The following is an 8,933-nucleotide window of genomic DNA, read 5'->3' as shown; positions in this document are numbered from 1 at the left end:
CTGCTTCAGGCGGGCCTTGCTGGGGAGGGGGCAGTAGAACCCAAACCTCAATGAGGAAAAGGGCCAGCCAGGCAAAGACCCAGAGGGAACCACAGCGCATAGTACTGGGGCAGGAGCAAGCTGCTTGGGGGACAGCCCCAAGAGAGGGGCACAATGATAAGCATGGAGACAGGGAGGGAGGCCCGGCCATGCAGGACCTCGCAGGATGCTGCGGGGCAGGCAACACATATAAGGGCCTGGAATTTTGATCAGATCGATGTTTGTAGAGATCTCTGGCCGCTGCTGCTGTTGTGGAGGAGCTGAGGGTAGGAATTGTAGGATAGGACTCCTGTCCCCAAACGTGCTGAGAGGGCAGTATGTCAAGGGCCGGGTCCTGCCAGGCAGTCAAGGGCCGGATCCCCTGCTGGAGCAGGCGCAGAAGGCTGGGCAGGATGTGGGCGCTGGGCAGGCCCCAAGACTGCTGCTCTTGGCCTGACTCTGGCATTGGCTTGGCATGCAGCCGCGAGGGAGCCATGTGTGGGCATGTCCCGGGGCAGCTCGCCTGCCTCTCTGGAGACAGGAGCCACAGGTAGGCTGGCTTGCCTGGGCCCGGCTCTCAGTGCTGTGGAGGTGAGGTGGGTTGCAGGGTGGCAGAGACCTCCCTAGCCCTGAAGCCAGCACGGGGAACAGGGAGTCCCTCCACCTTTGCCAGGCCTCTTTTTGCTCATTCAACCACTCCGTATTGCAGGCTCGCTGTGTGCCAGACCCAGCGCCCGTCCCAGGGTCTGTCTAGCTAAGCATCTGCATCCGGTCTGGGGCCAATCCTAAGATGGGTGTCCCCTCCCACCGCAAGGCTGCAAGCCGCTCCAGCCCCAGCCCAGTCCTGGCTGAGGGGTGTCGGACGCTGCCTCTCCTTCTCCTAGTCCCCATTTCCCAGTGGTACCAGGACATCTGGTGCCAAAAACAGAACCTGTGTGAGGTTCAAGTACTCAGTCCTGGTCTCAAACTTCCTGGGAGTGCTTGGAGCAGACTCCTGGGTACCATGTGGGCAGTGTCTGCAAGGCAGGACACCAAACAATGTGAAGGCCACTGGGCAAGCAGAGCAGGAGTCTGTGCCTGGCAGGTCTGTGTCTGTAGGGCATGGCTCATGCAGGCCTGTGGTGGCTTTCAGGGGCAAGAAGGCCCGGGTATGCATGTGTGAGTGCATGTGTGTGTATATGTGTGTGTACTGTGACCTTGCACGTGTGTGTACTGTGACCTTGCACGTGTGCTTATGTGTCTGTGTGCATGTGTGTGCATATCAGTGTCTGAGTGTGTGCATATGTGACTATGAGTGTGTGACGAGTGTCTGTGCATGCGCCTGTGTGCATATCTGTGTCTGTGAGTGTGTGTGTGTGTGTGTGCGCACGCGCGGCCTGTCCTCCCAGGGCTGGTGTGGCCCACGCTGACTCCAGTGGCCTGTTTTCCTGCTGCCCCGCCCTCCTTCTCAGTGAGTGTTGACTCAGGGAGGGACAGGCAGACTTCGTTCAGGATTTCCTGGTTGGGCAGAAGTGGTGCCTTGAAAAAGGAACAATTGTGTCCTGAAGTGATCACTGAAGGGTCTGGGCTGTGCAGTGCTCTGTGGTGCCCGAGGCAGTGAGGCCATGTGCTGCCCACCTAGGCTGCATAGGACTTGCCCTGACGACTTTCCTAACTGCTACCCCCACCAGGGCCACATAGGTTGGCAGCTCTGGGCGTGGATGCCCCTTTATATGGAGGGGAGGTTGGCACAGCGCGAGGGAAGGGGGACCTCTAATACCCACAGGCACTGGCTGTCCCCAAGTCCCCAAACAGGCTGGGCCGGGATGTATCATTCCCTCCCACCCCTTGGCTTTATCCCTCCTCCGCCCATCTCCTAAAACCTGAACTCAATCTGAGAATGAGTGAAAAGCCCCAGGAGAGCTCCGTCATGTGGGGGCCTGTCTGAAGTGCCACATCTTTCAGAGAGTCCAGGAACATTGGCCTCACTGGTGTTTCTAAGAAATGCAGACCTGCTGAGTCAGTACGTGGGCTTCAACAGTGTCCCCCAGGAGCTGCCGTCACTTTCCAAGAAGCACTGGGTGACCAATCCTCCTCCCTCATCACCCCTAGTCCCTGGGGTGGCCTCTGTCCTGGGTCAGGCCACCCCAAGGTAAGGAGGCTGAGTGGGTAGGGCTTGGGGAAGCTGGGCTGAATTGGAGGAGCAGCTAGTCTTGCCTCTGCTGGGTGCTTTTTTCTCCAGCCTAGGTGGTGAGGGCCTAATCTGCAGGACAAAGTGAGGATTTGCAGCCCAAAGGCTGCTAATGCGGCTATAGCTTCTCTGTCAGCACCTGCTAGCTGGAGAGGGAAGAAGCTCTCCCCAGGGCACAGGGAGCCACCTGTCCTGGCTCGTTCAGGGAGGTGGTGGGGACACAGCCAATGATATGGAACTCAGCTGTTTCTGAGCGGGGTCAGCACAAGCAGTGGCCCTCGTGGGGGTCCCCAGACTTCATGAGCTCAGGCCTAGGGTGCCTGTCCCCCAGAGACACTGTCCCACTCCTGCATCCTGCCACCAAATCTATCCCTGCCAGGGCTCTGCCCTGGCCCCTCGAATCTATTATGATCCTTCTCCTTCTGAACAAGGGCTCCTCTACTCTCCCTGTCCCCAGCCGGGCTGCAGATGAACGAGAGCCTCGGGTTCCACTTTTGCTCACTTTGGTGCCCCCAGGACCCGGCACAGGCTTGCCTCAAGCTGGGGAGGAGAGTGTCAGAGTCCCTGGGTGCTTCAGAGAGCCAATGCCTTCTGAAGCTGAGGGGAGGGGAGCACTCTAGGGTCCCCCTTGTGCAGGGTGAAAGCAGGGGGTGGTGCCCAGGCCCCGGTCTTCAGCCGTACCACGAGCCAGGCGGCCGTTAATAATTAACCCTGGGCCTGGGCCTTGACCTCATGGGCCTCTGAGTAAACAGGCCTTTCTGGTCAAGCGTCCTCAGCCTGCTGGAGCCCGCTGGGCCCCTCATGGCCTCTCTGCCCCTTGACCTCTTCTAGCCTCATGGTCCACACCTCCCTCCCCCTCCTTAGGTGCTGAGCTGGAGCAGTGGCCAGTGGTCTGGATGCCTGGGCCTCTTCGACTCCCAACCTGGCTCAGCCCACCACCTATTCCTGCCCCGGAACCTATTCTCCCCTCGAGCTTCTCCCCACTCCCCCAGCCTTTGAGGTGACATCCCTTCTTAGACTGGGGCTTGTGGACCCAGGAGCCCCCAACACAGCCTGAAGCCTCAGTGCTGCACTTCTGTGGCTGTAGAGGGGGCTCGATGTGATTTTTTTGTGTGCACTGCTGTCTGGGACCTGAATCCCAGGTCTGACTTCCGGGCCAGAGTCTCAGGGGCAAGCAACATGCAGCTTGGGCTGCACTGAGAGCCCCTGTGTAGACAGTCAGGATCAGCTGTCAAAAGGCCCATATGGCCAGACCCAGCGCCCGTCCCAGGGTCTGTCTAGCTAAGCATCTGCATCCGGTCTGGGGCCAATCCTAAGATGGGTGTCCCCTCCCACCGCAAGGCTGCAAGCCGCTCCAGCCCCAGCCCAGTCCTGGCTGAGGGGTGTCGGACGCTGCCTCTCCTTCTCCTAGTCCCCGTTTCCCAGTGGTACCAGGACATCTGGTGCCAAAAACAGAACCTGTGTGAGGTTCAAGTACTCAGTCCTGGTCTCAAACTTCCTGGGAGTGCTTGGAGCAGACTCCTGGGTACCATGTGGGCAGTGTCTGCAAGGCAGGACACCAAACAATGTGAAGGCCACTGGGCAAGCAGAGCAGGAGTCTGTGCCTGGCAGGTCTGTGTCTGTAGGGCATGGCTCATGCAGGCCTGTGGTGGCTTTCAGGGGCAAGAAGGCCCGGGTATGCATGTGTGAGTGCATGTGTGTGTATATGTGTGTGTACTGTGACCTTGCACGTGTGCTTATGTGTCTGTGTGCATGTGTGTGCATATCAGTGTCTGAGTGTGTGCATATGTGACTATGAGTGTGTGACGAGTGTCTGTGCATGCGCCTGTGTGCATATCTGTGTCTGTGAGTGTGTGTGTGTGTGTGCGCACGCGCAGCCTGTCCTCCCAGGGCTGGTGTGGCCCACGCTGACTCCAGTGGCCTGTTTTCCTGCTGCCCCGCCCTCCTTCTCAGTGAGTGTTGACTCAGGGAGGGACAGGCAGACTTCGTTCAGGATTTCCTGGTTGGGCAGAAGTGGTGCCTTGAAAAAGGAACAATTGTGTCCTAAAGTGATCACTGAAGGGTCTGGGCTGTGCAGTGCTCTGTGGTGCCCGAGGCAGTGAGGCCATGTGCTGCCCACCTAGGCTGCATAGGACTTGCCCTGACGACTTTCCTAACTGCTACCCCCACCAGGGCCACATAGGTTGGCAGCTCTGGGCGTGGATGCCCCTTTATATGGAGGGGAGGTTGGCACAGCGCGAGGGAAGGGGGACCTCTAATACCCACAGGCACTGGCTGTCCCCAAGTCCCCAAACAGGCTGGGCCGGGATGTATCATTCCCTCCCACCCCTTGGCTTTATCCCTCCTCCGCCCATCTCCTAAAACCTGAACTCAATCTGAGAATGAGTGAAAAGCCCCAGGAGAGCTCCGTCATGTGGGGGCCTGTCTGAAGTGCCACATCTTTCAGAGAGTCCAGGAACATTGGCCTCACTGGTGTTTCTAAGAAATGCAGACCTGCTGAGTCAGTACGTGGGCTTCAACAGTGTCCCCCAGGAGCTGCCGTCACTTTCCAAGAAGCACTGGGTGACCAATCCTCCTCCCTCATCACCCCTAGTCCCTGGGGTGGCCTCTGTCCTGGGTCAGGCCACCCCAAGGTAAGGAGGCTGAGTGGGTAGGGCTTGGGGAAGCTGGGCTGAATTGGAGGAGCAGCTAGTCTTGCCTCTGCTGGGTGCTTTTTTCTCCAGCCTAGGTGGTGAGGGCCTAATCTGCAGGACAAAGTGAGGATTTGCAGCCCAAAGGCTGCTAATGCGGCTATAGCTTCTCTGTCAGCACCTGCTAGCTGGAGAGGGAAGAAGCTCTCCCCAGGGCACAGGGAGCCACCTGTCCTGGCTCGTTCAGGGAGGTGGTGGGGACACAGCCAATGATATGGAACTCAGCTGTTTCTAAGCGGGGTCAGCACAAGCAGTGGCCCTCGTGGGGGTCCCCAGACTTCATGAGCTCAGGCCTAGGGTGCCTGTCCCCCAGAGACACTGTCCCACTCCTGCATCCTGCCACCAAATCTGTCCCTGCCAGGGCTCTGCCCTGGCCCCTCGAATCTATTATGATCCTTCTCCTTCTGAACAAGGGCTCCTCTACTCTCCCTGTCCCCAGCCGGGCTGCAGATGAACGAGAGCCTCGGGTTCCACTTTTGCTCACTTTGGTGCCCCCAGGACCCGGCACAGGCTTGCCTCAAGCTGGGGAGGAGAGTGTCAGAGTCCCTGGGTGCTTCAGAGAGCCAATGCCTTCTGAAGCTGAGGGGAGGGGAGCACTCTAGGGGCCCCCTTGTGCAGGGTGAAAGCAGGGGGTGGTGCCCAGGCCCCGGTCCGGTCTTCAGCCGTACCACACCGGGCAGCCACGAGCCAGGCGGCCGTTAATAATTAACCCTGGGCCTGGGCCTTGACCTCATGGGCCTCTGAGTAAACAGGCCTTTCTGGTCAAGCGTCCTCAGCCTGCTGGAGCCCGCTGGGCCCCTCATGGCCTCTCTGCCCCTTGACCTCTTCTAGCCTCATGGTCCACACCTCCCTCCCCCTCCTTAGGTGCTGAGCTGGAGCAGTGGCCAGTGGTCTGGATGCCTGGGCCTCTTCGACTCCCAACCTGGCTCAGCCCACCACCTATTCCTGCCCCGGAACCTATTCTCCCCTCGAGCTTCTCCCCACTCCCCCAGCCTTTGAGGTGACATCCCTTCTTAGACTGGGGCTTGTGGACCCAGGAGCCCCCAACACAGCCTGAAGCCTCAGTGCTGCACTTCTGTGGCTGTAGAGGGGGCTCGATGTGATTTTTTTGTGGGCACTGCTGTCTGGGACCTGAATCCCGGGTCTGACTTCCGGGCCAGAGTCTCGGGGGCAAGCAACATGCAGCTTGGGCTGCACTGAGAGCCCCTGTGTAGACAGTCAGGATCAGCTGTCAAAAGGCCCATATCCTAGCTCCACTCTGCCCTAGCTGGCTGTGTGACCCTGGGCCAGTGCCCTGACTCTCTGGGCCTCAGTTTCTTATTATCTATACAATAAGAAATGGCACAGATATCTTAGGGCTTGCCAGCTCCGGGATTCTAGACCTCATTTCAGCTTAGAGTGAGACTGAGGACAAGAACAGCCTAGCCTACGTCCCACCTTGCTCCAGATAATCCTCACGGACAGAGTCACCTGGGTGGACCCCCATGTTCCTGGCTGCCCAGCAGCCACTTTCTTCCTCTGGGGCAGCCCTGGTGTTCCTCAGGGAACCAACCCTCTCCCTTCTCAGACCACATGGTTCAGGCAGGGCTGCCCCAGCCCAGGCCTCTGGAAGTGGGTCACGTGCCCTGGGCCTGGCCAGTGGGTGTCAACCTTGAGACTTTTGTTGGGAATACTGAAAAATAATCGTTTCCTTTTCCCTAGGTGGCAAAGCTGGGAAATGTGAACCTAGAAGCTTTCTTGCTGGGAGCCTGTGGGAGGTGGAGGAGCACAAGGGGAAGCAGAGCTCGGAGATGGACGTGGGTTTCCGCAGCTGAGACAGGGCTGTGCCTGAAGCTGGCTCCTCCCTGGGCTTTTCCATTATGAGAGTGCATTTCCTTTCCTGCTCAAATTAGTGTGAATTGGGTTTCTTCCTTGATTTGCATAGTCTTACATCTGACCCCGACCCTGCAGAGAAGATGCCACAAATGCACAATAGCCGCAGGTGAAAACACTGCTAAGCATCTATACAGAAAACATGAAAGGAGAACAGGGCTAGTGAGGAAGGCTGGCTGCAGCGAGGGGCTGAGGGAAAGCCGGGCCGGTCGGGCAGTGACAGGCAGAGAACGTGATACCTGGGCCCTTGAGAGCCAATGAGGGTTCTGATGACGGGATGATGGGCAGATGAGAGGCTGACAGGCTGTAGCTCACCGACAAGGGGATGGAGGTGAATGTTTGTGCTTATGTGCATGTGCTCGTGCACACACACATGCACACACGCACACACACACACACACACACGCACACACACACACGAGCTTTGCATGCGACAGTCCGTGGCCCTCCTGTGAGCCCTTTGAATCCACTACAGAGTGGGAGCGAGTCAGAGGCCTCTGGTCAGTCAGGCCCCCTAAACCGGGGACCCCAAGGACCACCTGGATGGGGCAGCCTCCTCTGCTCCACCGTGAACAAGAGAGACATCTGGGTTTCTGGAGGAGCAGAGGCTCAGCCCCACTAGGGCTCCCCAGGGGCCTCAAGGAGGGTGACCTCATTGGCCTCATGGGGCTGGGCTCAGCGAGAGGCCTTGTCCTAGTACCCAGGCTGACTCTGTGATTTTGGGCAATCCGGAGTCCTAGCGGCAGAGGACCTCAGACACGTGGAACCCAGCATGCACACGTGCAGACACGTATACATTTGGTAGACATGGCACACGGGTAGCACACTCGCAGACAGCCATCGCGTGCGAGCCCTGGGGTAGGGTTGGGGGGGGGGGTCTCTGTGTAGGCAGATGGCAGGGGCAATGAACGGCAAACTCCCACCTCCAAAGCTTCCGCTTGACTCCTAGGCTGGGGCCTGGGGAAAGCCCCTTCACCAGCAATGAGACCAGCTGGATGGGGATCCTCCCCAAGCCTCACCTCTGGTGCTGCCTCCTCTGTTCCTCCTCCTTTACCTGCCTTGGCCTTGGCCCGTTTCTGCCCCTTCCCCATTTCTGACTCCCGTCTCTCCTCTCGCTATCGCTCTCATTTTCTGTCTCTTAGAGGGGGCACCAGGAGAGAGACCAAGCCTAGAGCTCAAGCTCAGGCCTCTTGGCTGTTCAGCCTAGCTCTCATCTTTACACTGCTCCCTGCCCTGCTTCCTCTCTCTGGCCAAGCTGTCTTGCCCTTTGCCCTGGAACTGCCAACACCCCAGGGGGCCGCTGGCCTTGCCTCCTCCCCCAGCTCTGCAGCCCCCGCTCCTCTCCCAGAGGCTGGCCAGTGAGCTGGGCTGTGGGGAGGCCACAGAGCCAGGACACGTGTCCTGGCCCCAGGCAGAGTTCTTGTCTTGGCCGCAGAGCCACACTGGCCAGGACCAACGCTGTCCCCTGAAGCCCCTTGAGACCTGGGTAGGGCTCCTGCACTGGGCAGCATTGACTCCCATTCACCTCCATGCTGGGAAACGGACCCCGGATCAGAGCAAGAGTCCGTTCTGAGGGGGCCCTATGGAGGGGTCCCTAGCAGAACCAAGGTCCAGCCAACAATGAAGTGGGAAGAAGGACCCTGCACCCACCTCCTCACTGGGGCCTCAGGGAAGAGCCTGCCCTGGAAAGAGGACTAAGAGACAGGAACCATTTCACAGTTGTGGATCTTGCCAGGGTGGGAGCAGACAATGGGGCCTCCACTGGGGGAATGAGGAGATGCGCCTTCCCGTCTGGGCAGTCACTGCGCCCAGACTGGAAGGCCCTAATTGTGCTCACTACTGCCATCCAGGCCTGAGCCTGCTGGTGCCCGCCTCCAGGAAGCCTGCCTGGGCTGGACTAGAAGTGGGAGGAGCCCAAAGCAGTGGCCTTCATCCTCATCAAGCACCTGCACTGGGATTTGTCCCACCACACTAGTTAGGCTGGATGTTGCAGGGACAGGGCTGGGCCCTCTACTCTTAGAAGACCCCATCTGCCACCTGGCCTGCCTAGATCTCGGCGCCGGGCTGCGGAATGGGAGCAAGGGCTGCATTGGATATGCCCTGACTTTACATCTCAGAATCCAGGGCAAGGCCCCAGCTTATGACCGTTGATGGGCTGGTATTTGATCAAGGTCCCTGGAAAG

The sequence above is a fragment of the Pteropus vampyrus genome, unplaced genomic scaffold, assembly GCF_000151845.1.
Source record: "Pteropus vampyrus isolate Shadow unplaced genomic scaffold, Pvam_2.0 Scaffold196, whole genome shotgun sequence".
Classification (NCBI taxonomy): Eukaryota; Metazoa; Chordata; class Mammalia; order Chiroptera; family Pteropodidae; genus Pteropus; species Pteropus vampyrus.
This window is presented reverse-complemented; position numbering follows the sequence as displayed.